General features: G+C 39.3%; 1 protein-coding gene across 11 annotated transcripts in view; it reads left to right on the top strand.

Moving 5' to 3' along the window:
- RIMKLB (ribosomal modification protein rimK like family member B) overlaps positions 1-12,345 on the top strand; it is a 91,937-nt gene that overhangs the window by 50,596 nt on the left and 28,996 nt on the right. For 5 of the 11 annotated variants that reach the window (XM_036237130.1, XM_036237128.1, XM_036237124.1 and 2 more), the window contains exon 1: positions 5,295-5,434. The exons of 1 other annotated variant lie outside the window; for it this stretch is intronic. The gene's annotated coding sequence lies outside the window, so the exon portion shown is untranslated. Of the gene's footprint in view, positions 1-5,105; positions 5,435-6,853; positions 7,680-12,345 lie in introns of those variants that run through there. 5 more of the 11 variants (XM_036237129.1, XM_036237123.1, XM_036237131.1 and 2 more) reach the window with 4 other exon arrangements.

The following is a 12,345-nucleotide window of genomic DNA, read 5'->3' as shown; positions in this document are numbered from 1 at the left end:
ACGCGTTAGGTTTATTATAAGACTGGGGACAGTTACATAACTATATATATTTTGAATATTTCTGTGGTAATTTCCTTATTCACCATTTATTCACTAAGCAAGCCAGTATTACAGATCCTCTCTTTTGGTCTAAATTGTCCGCCCCAATTGTCTAGAAAAATTCTGGGAAACAAGCAAGAAGGACTGAAACAAATATATTAGAAATTTGCCAAGTAATTCCATTGTGTCATTCAACATAGATTTTCATTTTTCCTATCTTTCTCTCTACTATCGCCTTTGCTTTATATCATGCTGTTAGGATGAAACCTAAACTCAAAGGTTCTGAGAGAGAGAAGAAAAATCAAGGAAAGAGTAGTTTGGAAATTTAGGTAGACTTGATGGAAGAAAGGTTAAATAAGATAAAAAGGAAAATTAAAAATAAAATTCTAGCTCCATGACCAATATGGGTTGAAAACCAAAAGTGCAAGAATTATTGAAAAACAAAATGAAGAAATAGGGCATGTAAAAATTTGGACCAACTAGATATAAATTGCACTGTTTCTTTGTACTAAAGATCACTAAATGAACTTATACTAATGAACGGTGCTCTCTAGTCTATCTTCTTCAATGTGCAAAAGACAGAAAAACAAATTAGGGCAATTATGGTGGTGCAGGTCATTAGGATTTTTCCAGCATTCTTTCATTCAGTCTGTAAATATTATTAATTATTCAAGGTGCTGCTGGTGTTATCTATAGATGTGTGACAGATCTACACAGCCCTTGTGTGCTTTGAATATCATCATTTCTGTGGTTGAAATGTCTACCAATTCAGTCATGTTTCCCTGTATTGGGTGGGGTGGGGGTCTCTTGTTTTCTTTTTATGCTTTTATTACTGGATGGTTCCTCTAATTTTTAGAAGAGAGCACACTGCTTCTACATTTACTTATTCCATTCTCTCTTCTTCCATTCTTCCTCTTTATATACTTTCAAGGTATTCAGTGGACCAGGAATCAGAATACTAGGAAATTGCCACCAATGATTTTATCCCAATACCTCAAGTTTCTCTTCTGTCAGAGGGTACTAACAGTATTTGTTGAACCTGACAAGGTTGCTTGAGGCTAAAATGAGTTTATAAATGTTGGGTGCTTTAAATAAAGAGCATTTTACAAATGGTTGTCTCTTTAAGACACTATTCTCAAAACTTTCATGTATGTAAGAATCACTTGAAATGCTTATTAAAAATGCAGACTTATGGCTGATTCCGTAAACTTTGAGTTTGGCTCACAAAATGGAGATACACAGGCTGATTCAGAGGGTCATGGGTGACAGCCAAGTAAACTGCATTTTAAACCAGCATACCAGCTTAATCCTATGTAGCAGGGGAAAAGAAGTATTACTAACAACCAGAAACAGTTAAAGAAAACCTACATCATGCCTCTTTCTTAGTCTTTTTTTTTTTTTTTTTTTAATTCTTTCCCTCTCTGATGCAACCAATGTACAGTCTTTCCTCCCTTTCCCCACCCCATCTTCCTTTGTGTCTGGCATTGGCATTTTCTTAGCATAGTTAGAGAGGGACACAGTTTTATGTGCAGAAATGGACTGGAGGAAAAGGAGGAGGGCTGTGGGTGGAGAAAGGCTAGATCAGTGTTCAGCTATTCAAACTGTGAAAACTGTTTGTTGTCAGGCTGGTTTTAGCCGGCTGGCTTGAGGAGAGGAAGTAGTGGGGAGAGCTGGATCTACTGCAGCTGCCCATACTGTCCCTTATTTGCTAGTGTAGGTTTTGATATGACACTCACTGCCTTTTCTCCAGCCACATGAATTTATAACAATCACATTAGATATCCTATAAAGAACACTATTCTAAATACTGACAACAATTCTGGATTCATTCTTGTTTATAATTCTCCTCTTTACCACTTTGAGACCTTTAGTTTTGATCAGATCCCATCTTGTTTCCTTGTCTTTAAATCCAGGAGAAAAAGATTTGTATCAGATGGTGTGTATAATGGGTGAGTTATGCTTTTCTGGCTGATGTATATATACATCCACTAATGTGACACAGGGAGAATCAGAGACACAGAATTGGTTGGACCTTGGCAACTTTATGGGGGAGATTTCGTTTTCATCGAACCCTCACTTGTATGAGCTTTCTCCCCTAGAATTTCATATTGTCTACAAATAAAATTTAAAAATGCTTCTTGCTGCAAATCTAGCTATCATATTATACCCAGCTAATTGGTTAATTGAAATGTCTAGATAACATGCACATTTCAATACTGTCATATAGTTAATTATTCTAACATCTCTCATCTAAACCTTGGTCTTCAGCTTGGCTGCACATTAAAATTTCCTGGAGCGCTTTAAAAAATATATTGATACCTGGATCTCAATTCCAGATAGTCTGATTTGATCAGTTTTTAAAAGCTCTCCATTGATTCGAATGTGTCTAGGAATGAGCAAAAACCTGGAAGTGTTTTTAGGCACAGTATGCACTTCTTCTCAAAGATATTACCATATGGTTTGGGGTCACACAAATAGGGACATACAATAAATATTTATAACTCTTTGTTCTATTAGGAATTGGCAATATTTATTGAGCACTTACTATGTAGGGCATTATATGTGAATTCCCTCATTAATCTTTGTAACTTAATGAAGTAGTTAATCTCCATTTTGTTGATGAGAAAACAGGCTTATGGAGGTTAAGCAACAATTCCATGCTACTGGCAAATAAAGCTGGGATTTTATCTGACTCTAGAGATGCTAGCCTTACAATAGGTCTTCTGAAGGGATTTAACTGATCCCAGAAAGTCCTGAAGAATATTAATTTACTGGTTAAAAATAAGCGTTGCATGATTACATCAAGATAAGCTACTTAAAATACTTTTGAGCATACATTGCTATCCAAAGGAGATGTGAGTCCATACCTGTCTAAACATATCAACCATCAAAGCACAGAGATTACAATTGAGTCTAAGAAACAGTCTCTGGACCTTGCTTTTTCCCATTATGCTAAAAATAATTTTGGTTTCCTCATTACTTCACACAAAAACATGAAGTAGGAATTTGATCATTATTTGTGTAAATGTTATATAATAATAGTAATCTAAGCAATATCATCGGCTTTTTAAAAAAATATAGTTTTCTGACTAGTTTAAGTGAAAAACAATATTGTTGCACACATTATAAATTTTTTAGTGACAGTACATTGAATGACAGCGTTTTTTAAAAGGCAAGTGGCCAGTGAGTTAATAATCCCTATCTGCACTTTCACCAATATAATCTGCTTTTTCTGGACAGTGCATGGTTACCATGAATGAGTTCCTTAACAGGGGGATTGAAGGATAGATTAGGTGTTATTGGTCCTCTGCTGGGCACTGTCATGCAACCTTTTTCCTGTGTCAATTTCCCTATGTATCTTTTGCTAGATTCTCATACTGTTAATATTTCTGTGATCAAGCTTGCCTGGATTACAAAATGCTTTTCTTCTTTGTCTTTAGTTTGGATATACTGTACTTTATGTTCTAGGAGAGAGAATATCAGAGTGAAAGTAAATTGAAACATTTGTTTTGTAAACTTTCCCCCCTTTCTTCTGAAGGTAATATATCATATGGCACATGTGTTCCTCTAAACATGACCTTTGTGAAAATAGTTCACTATCGTAGGTTACTCTTAGTAGCATAACATATAATCAGAGTAGTGAACACAGAAATAGTACTTGCTTTGTGCCAGGCATTAAGTTTCATAAACTTTAGTTCATATATTCCTTGAAAGTAGGTAACTATTTCTATAGTTTTTATAAAATATTTTTATGGTTAACTTTTATAGTTGAGCAGATTAAGATTCAGAAAAGTTAATTCAGAAGATGACATATGTAAGTGGAACTAGAAATCCGATCCAGTCCAGAAAAAAGCAGACCCAAAAGATTGGGAAAGGAGGGCTGTAAAGCATCTGTAGGCTGAGGCGACTGAGAAGGGAGATGTGACCCGCAAAAAGGCAAACTGATTAGGACATGATATTATCTCACGTCTGGGGTCTCTGGTGGTAATAAATGACTCAGGTTATTTGGTAATGATCTTCCATGTGAAGTAGCCCCATCATCTGTTGCCTTTGGTTTTATTCTTCATGATCTAGAAAAATTTAAGAGTGGTTATGTAGTTGAACATATTCATATACTTAAGCCTCCTTTGGACTATAATTTTTTTTACAAATAGAGTTTTGGAATTTACACAATGCTCTTAAATACAGAATTTCATTTTATTCTCACAGCAAACTTGGAATATGCTCTTCTCTTTTCAAGGCTCGGATGAAGTAACTAATCTGCCCAAGGTTTACACAGGTTTCTAGGTGTTAGAGCTGGCTGTACCAACCACACTACCCTATATCTTTAAAAACTATTTTGAAAGCTTCGAGAATATACAGTTTAAAAATTTGCCTCACGGTATACAGAAGCATTGTCTACACTTCGTACCATGGACAAGGACCTTATTGGTAGTAATAATCTTTGTCCCCAAATCTTTGCCTCCCGTACTCCAGGCGGAGGCCGTCCAAAAGGCTGCGCGGGAGGTGGGCTGGGCCGGGCGGGAGGCAGAGGCGCGGACACTGCGTCTAAGCGGCTCGGTGGGCTCGCGTCAGGGTTCAAAGTGTGGATGAATGCGGCCCGAGAAGGGAATGTGAGGGTGGGGAAGGTGTGCAACGGAAGGGATTCATCTCGCGGTTTCGGAAACAAACCTCGCACCCCCACCCGTCTCCCTTCCTTCGAGAGGACGGTTTGGAAGCGGGTGGGGAAAGCGCGTCCTCGAAGCGCTCTCGCGCTCCCGCTTCCCTCCCAGCGCGCGCGCTCCGTCGCCTCGCCGCAACCCGCGAGGTCGGCGATGGCCGCCGGCGGGGACCGGGAGCCTAGAGGGCGGGTCCCGTTGCAGATGTTAGAGCCACTCTGCGGGGGCCTGCTGGCTGACAGAGCCCCTCGCCCGGCCACCCGCCGCCCCGCGTCGGCCGCGCGGTCGCGTCTGGAGGGCGGGGCCGCGGCGCGCGCCCGGGCTCTGCACGCGGCGCCTCGCTCTGGGGCAGCGCGGGGCGGCCTCCGCCGGCGTCGCGGCCTCCGCCGGCGTCGCGCGCGCTGTGTGTAAGCGGGGTCGCGCGCGCGCGCACGCCGGGCGACTGAGGGAGCGAGGAGCGGCCGGGCGTGAGTGCGTGTGGGAACGAGTGTGTGTGGAAGTGAGGGTGAGGGCGAGCCAGAGCGACCGCGAGGCTGTGAGAAAGTGGGCGAGTGTGCGAGGGCGCCCGGTCTGGCTGCAGGAGCCGCGGCGGCGGCGGAGGAAGGAGGCGGCTCCCGGCATCCCGACCCCCTCCCCCTTCTCCGCGGACCGCCAGCCCGCCCCGCAGCCCGCGCTTCCCCGGGAGGCCCCAGCTGGGCTCCGCTGGCCGAGAGCTAGGGAGCAGCCGTCCGAGCCAGGTGAGCGTCCGCTTTCTTCCCTCGCCCAGTGTCGGGGCTGAGGCAGGGACGTGCCGGACCCGCGCCCGGCTCCCCGCAGCGGGCGGGGGTTCGGCCGAATGGACTCGGCGCCGAGCGGGGGGCTCGGCCGCGGTGGGGACCCGGCTGTGCGCTCTCCCGCCTCGGGCCCGGAAAGGCCGGGGGTCGTTTCAGAGCCGTGGCGGTGCGGGGCGAGGCGGAACCTAGGCTCGTCGGGGATGCTGGGAGGGGTCGACGATGCCGTGTGCCTGTGGCCGGGAGGACCGTGTTGCAGAGGCGGCGACCTCGGGCGTGAAGTACGGCTTTCCTGTTGTGAAGGGGGTGTGGTAGCCCTGGGAATGCGCTGTGCTAACCTGTCCCCAACAGTGTGGTAATCTCTGCTGCCCCTGTTTCCATCAGACAAATTCCTGTGGTGTGACCGAGGGAGGAGGATGTGGTGTTTCTTCTGCAGTCATGATGTTTTTAATTCCATGTTTTCCCCCTTACGTGTAAATTTTAGAGAGTGTGACAGTCATTCCTCTTTCCTTTGACATCCTTTGAATAAGAATGGGGTGACAAAATCATTGCCTATTTTGGTTGATTTTTTTTTTTTTTTTAAGCATTTGACCCTGTTGCAACTTACCTCTCCCTGCTCCCCTTTAAAAAAGCCAAAAAGGGAGTAATTTCAGATTTACTGATTTATCCTTATGTTTGATAGCAGATTTGTAATCCCAGTATTTTATCCCATTTGTGCTTATGAATAGAGATGGGTCTTTAATTCTGCTCTATGAGTGAAGTTACACTAACCGTGTTGAATATATTTTCGATGTGAATTCTTTGTGTGCTGTTATTTTCCCATTAATTACGAAATTGTTCCCATATCTTTGCTGAGTTTATTCTAAATGGAAAGTACATGAGAAGCTTAGTATGGAAGATAATTCTTTTTCTGTGGGCTTGACATGTTATATTTATGGACATTTTAATAACTAATTAAAATTTACATGTTTAAATCTCATTTTAATTCTTACAACATTAGGTAGTTTAAAGGTAATTTTTTTTTAAACAATTCGTTGTCAATATACTTTAAGACATTCATTTGGAATAAAACACTCTCTGAAATTCCAGTCATGGAGATTTAACGTTTATATTTTAGAACAAAAAACTAATTTAAAATATTAACAGTCATAGTTAAATTTCTTTTTCTAATGGTTACTGTGTGTTATTTGGTTAGTGTGTCAAAGGGGAGGAGACCTATTTTGTTTTGAGGTAATCTTATTTATTCCTTTCTATCTTGGTTAGTGCTATTAATTTCCTTCTTTCATGTCATAGGTTTAGTTGTTAGTTTGGCAACATGGCTGTTGATGTTTTTATCTTTTTCTGTCTCCCTTTTTTTTCTCTCTTGTCTTCTCTTACCCCCACCAGGTGCTGGAGTCTGCTTTTCAGGGAGGGGGGCAGTCTGTGATTCTGAGAAAAGAGCCAAGAAGGGGAACAGCAAATTCAGTCACTTACAAACCTCCACTCAGTCAAGAGCCACTTTTTTCTTCCCGCCTTTCCCCCTGCAGGGGGTAAGGAGCTGCATATCTAACCTTTAGACTTTTGGCTACCAGCTAAAATTCCACTTATCTTAGTTTCTGTGGGGATAGCTTTTAAAATTTTTTCTCATGTTTCCTTAGAGTCCCTATTGATAGCATCTGGGGGTGGAGGGGAGAGTGACATGAAGAAACTATCCTTTTTATTTCTCCTTCTCATTTAGTTCCCTTTTCCTCTCCAGAGGGAAATTGCCAGCAACATCTTTTAAAAACTCTACCCCTTCTCAGCCATATCGTGAAGAAACACACTAAAGTGAATATTCTTTTTTTCCTCTGACCAATGAACACCAACCAAGCTTCAGGCATTAGTTTGTTGGGGCACAGGATGAACCAAATCCTTTAAAATATCTCCCAATTCTTCCTTTGCCCAATTTGTATCCACCTGGGATTTGCTACTGGGGTAAGTCACTGAACTGATTTCTCAAAACTTCTTCCCACCCTTTGAGCTAAAAGACTGAACACCATGAACCCTGGAAGGGGTTGGGGGAAGGAGACAGAGCAGTGCCAGTTGTGCCACACTCTGGGAAGTAGCCTTTATCATCTTCCCTTGGGGAGCAGGCATAGAGACCTAAACTGAGAGAAAATGGGTGGAGGAAGAACTTCTATACCCACGAACAACATGTGAAGAGTGAGAGAAAACCAAACATAAAGTAAGGAGGGTGAGTTTTTATTGTATGTTGCTTGCTGACAACTGTTTTGGGGGGTACTTAGTGATACGGATTTGTAGAGAGAATTTATGGCAGGTTAGTTTAAAAAGTATTCTCTGCAAATGAGATTAAATTATAAGCATATGAGAAGAGACTTTAGAAATTGTAATAGATATGTTATTTTAAAATCTGAGGTAGTAGATCGTGCTAGGAACAATGAAAAATATTTTTAAAAGTTAGCTGTACTGGCATGTGCCGTTGTTTCAAGAGGCTGAATAGGGGAGATTAGGTACAGATGTTGGGGAAATTGTCTTTCATTACTTGGGAATGTTCCTGCTTGTTATATTAAGGGTTGTTAAGAAATAATGTAGTACCTCCAAAAATATCCGTACATAATATATTTTAGATTCACGTGCCATATGATTTGTGTATATATTAGGTTTGCGAAAAAGAAGGACTGACTTTTGGCTTCGTAGTAACTAATGCTAATGTTTTCTTTTCCAATGTTACCCCCTCCACCCCCCTTTTAAAATTGGCTTGGAGGACAAAAGCCACAGAGCTCGCCAGCTCTACTCTCTTAAAGCCTGGTCTGCATGGAACCCATCTGCTTATATCTTTTTCCTCCTTTTACTGAAATTGTGTCCCCCACCCCGCCCCTCGTTAATTGTTAGTAAAGCTAATTATTTCAGGATCAGTTGTATAATGATGATGGAAAGTAGCATTAGGCTTGGTTATTTTTTATAAGAAATAACATTTTTGATAGCATGTTTAGATCATATAGAATACACATTTGCCTGGTATTTAATATTATAAATAGCTATGGTTTTTTTGATGCTCTCTTAATTAATATAGTAAACTCCTTTAACTCCTAACCCTTAACTTTTGTCCGTCATATACGAGGTTCTATGTTGCCCACTGGAGATAACAGCAGAGAATAAAACAGGGATTGTCTTCATTGAGTTTATAGTTTAATTTTATTGATTTCTGTACTTTACATTTGTCAGTTCCCCCAGCATTGCCTGGGAAAAGTCTACTAGATTCTTATATAAAATTTGCACCAATTTGTGAATTGATGAATTGGCAAAACAAATTTGTGTAAACGTTGAGATGCCCAATTCATTTTTACCACTTTTCTAAAGTGGTAACACATCATTACCAAGTTGTGATTAAAAAAAAAAAAAATCCAAATCTACCCCATACTTAAAAGTTTTCAATCTATTCAACTCCATATCTGTTCTTTTTCTTACCCCCTTCCCCTCCTCTCTCTCCTATGATACTTGCTCTTGGCTTCTGGTTCTTCGGAAAAAGTTCTCCAAAATAGAACATGGGTTTGCTATATGAGACTAGTTCACTGTTAACGCTCTACTGTCCCATGTTTGATAGCATTTTAGACCTTGATATATTTTCAAAACTGCATCTTGAAAACTCATGCAGGTTTGCCAAAATAAGAACCTTGGGATTCTGTGATGCTTTGGAGTTATCAGTTTAGCTGTATCTATAAATATAAAGCCTTCAGCTGGAGTGTATTGGTAATAGCTTTCCAACTCTTTTTCTCAAAGTAATGTTCAATTCAAAGAAAATTTGGCCCAACATTTAGCATGTCAAATGTGTTGAACTTTGATCTGTACTGTACATTGTGTCTCAGGAACATTTTTCAAATCTTGTGCCATGTTTATATAACCTTCCATTGATAGAAAACTATATGCTTTTAAGCTTAATATGTTATAAATACCACCTTCTATTGGGAATTTTAGTAACTAAGCTATAGGTAATTTAAGTAACATTTTTTTCACCCTTTAATTGAAAATGTGTAAAAATTTGCATGTTAATTTGCTCATGACATTTCATTCCCCTTTTTAATTTTTTTTTTAAATTATGGTAAATCCATACAACATAAAATCTACCATCTTAACCATTTTTAAGTACACAGGTTAATGGTTTAAGTACATTCATACTGTTGTGCAACTACCACCATATCCATCTCTGGAACTCTTCATCTTGCAAAACTGAAACGCTATACATAAAATAATAACTTCCCAATCCCCCAACCCTCAGCGCCTGAAAACCACCATTCTATTTTCTGTCTCTATGAATTTGACTACTTTAGATACCAGAGCATAATGTCCTCAGGGTTCATCATGTTGTAGCATGTATCAGCATTTAATTCCTTTTTAAGGCATCGTCTGAATATACTACATTTTGCTTATTTATTCATCTGTGGGTGGATATGAGTTGCTTCCACCTTTTAACTATTGTGAGTGATGTTGCAATGAACATGTGTGTGCAAATACCTCCTTGGGACTCAGCCTTCAGTTTTTTTGGATTATACCTAAAAGTAGAATTGCTGGATCATATGGTAATTCTATTTTTAATTTTTTGAGCAACCACCATACTGTTTTCTATAGCATCTGCACCATTTTTCATTACGTTACCGCTGACAGTTTGCAAGGCTTCCAGTTTCTCCACATCCTTCCCAACATATATTTTCTGTTTTTTTTGATAGCTATCCTACTATGTGCAAAGTATAATTTCATGGTTTTGATTTGCAGTTTCCTAGTGATTATTGATGTTGAGCATCTTTTCTTACTCATAATGTTTTAACCATCAGATATTTTAGCTCTGTGAGGGCTGGGACTGCACCTGTTTTTTTTACCATGGTATTTTAGGTAGAGTGCATTGTAGGCATTCAAATATTAATTGAATGTATTACTTAATTGAACGCTTAGTTTTGTGTACTTAGTAGTTATCTTGTTAGAGTCTTAGTTTATCTGCGATTACAACTGATTTTTGACTTTGAACAGTTTGCTTTTTTGAGGGAGATATATAGAAATACTTCTCCAGGGAAGTTGTGAAAAAGAGAGTTAAAATGATCAAATGTAAAATGATGATCTTATTAGTGTAAGAAGAAAGTTTCACTTACAAACATTACTTGGTGACATGCATACCTTGATGTGAAGGAAATAATTTCCTTTAGTTTTTGAGCAAGATATGGTAGAATATATTTGTTAAGGTAAAGTTCAGTGGCCTATAGTAAAGAATCCACAAATATCATTGACATAAACAAGATAGCAGTTTATTTCTTTCTCATACAAAGAGATAGTAGGCAGTCCAAGGCCATGTCTCTACACAACTGTTAGGGATTCAAGTTCTTCTAAAGTGAAGTTGTGCTTTTCCTAGAGTTGACTTCATAATCCAGATGGTTAGTTGGTAGAGTTGAAGCCATAACATTCACATTCCAGGTAGCAAGGTGGAGGAAGGGCCAATGAAGAGGACACCACTCAACCCATTTCCAATTTGCCCCAAGAATACTCGCTGGTGGGGCTTGGGTAGTGCTTGCACCTGCAGTGTTTACCCCGAGATAACTCACAAATTACAGCCCTAACCTTATCCCCAAAGTTTGCCACAAAATATCTCACTTTGATTATTATATTTTCACATCGCTCTAGTATATCAGTAGTCCTTGGAAACAAATGACACCATTTTATTTATAGCATTCTATTTTTAGTAGTGGTATTTCCATTTACAAAATATAGTAATTCTTGATCACTAAAAATGTCAAATCTTAGAAAACATAGCATTCCTACGTGTGATGTTAACATCATTCTCGAATAGTCATTAGCCAGAGATTCATTTGATGAATCTGGTTTATGTATACATTTTTTGTTAAATTAGGATCAGAGACAAGTTATGTTTAGAAATAATAGCCGTTCTTATATCCTATTTTCACATTGAAAACTAGTCAGATTTGTTTCAGCCTCAAAGAGTGTGTTTATGTAAAATTAAATTAATGCTGTCAGCGAGCTGTACTTTTTTTTCCCTAAATGGGAAATAGGTTAAGTATGCTTCCTGGAATTTGCAATGTAGTACTTTCACTCACCTCTCATTGGCCAAGATATAGTTATATGACCATATCTGCTTGTAAGAAAGCCTAGGGGATACAGACATGGCATTATACTTAGCTTAATGTCAGATATCTTGTTACTAAGGAATACATAAAAAATGGATATTGTGAAGCAAGTGGGGATCTCTGCCATAGGGAGTATGGAAGTCACTTGGGCTCTACACTTTTTTATTGTGTGAATTTAGACAAGTTAACTAATCTTTCTTCTAGAACAGCTTCACTTGCCAAATAAAGACAATTGTGTCAGAGGGATAGTTGTGAGGATTAAATGAGAAGATACAAATAAAACTGCCTAACAAGGTATTTAGACATGTACCCACTCAAAATGTGAATTTGTTTTTCTTATCCAAATTCTCTTCGATATCTTTAAGTGTAGTGGAAAAGAGTACAAAGAGCTCAGAAAACCTGACTCCTAGTCTTTCCTCTATTATTGTGATATCTTGGATAGGCTGTTTCTTTAAAATGGGAAAATATATGTCTGTTCCTCACATAATTATATTACAGTAAATGAGAATATATATGTGGAAAGTATTTTGTGAACTGTAAATAGAAAATGTATTTAACTTTACCAGAATGCATTGTTTTGCCTTTATGTTGCACGTATTTTTTTGTAGGAAAGGGAATTAAATTTATAGGCACTTGTTTATATATTCCACAACATTTCCTTATCTTCATTGCCTTTTCGGTTTCTGTGCAAACACTCATGTTTTACCATTATTTTTTTTTTTTCAATCTTTTGATAAAAGGGACCGTATTGAGTTTGGTTAGGAAAATCAT

This window comes from Rousettus aegyptiacus, unplaced genomic scaffold, assembly GCF_014176215.1.
Source record: "Rousettus aegyptiacus isolate mRouAeg1 unplaced genomic scaffold, mRouAeg1.p scaffold_m13_p_2, whole genome shotgun sequence".
Taxonomy (NCBI): domain Eukaryota; kingdom Metazoa; phylum Chordata; class Mammalia; order Chiroptera; family Pteropodidae; genus Rousettus; species Rousettus aegyptiacus.
The sequence above is the reverse complement of the archived record's forward strand: the minus strand, read 5'-3'. Positions and strand labels throughout refer to the sequence as shown.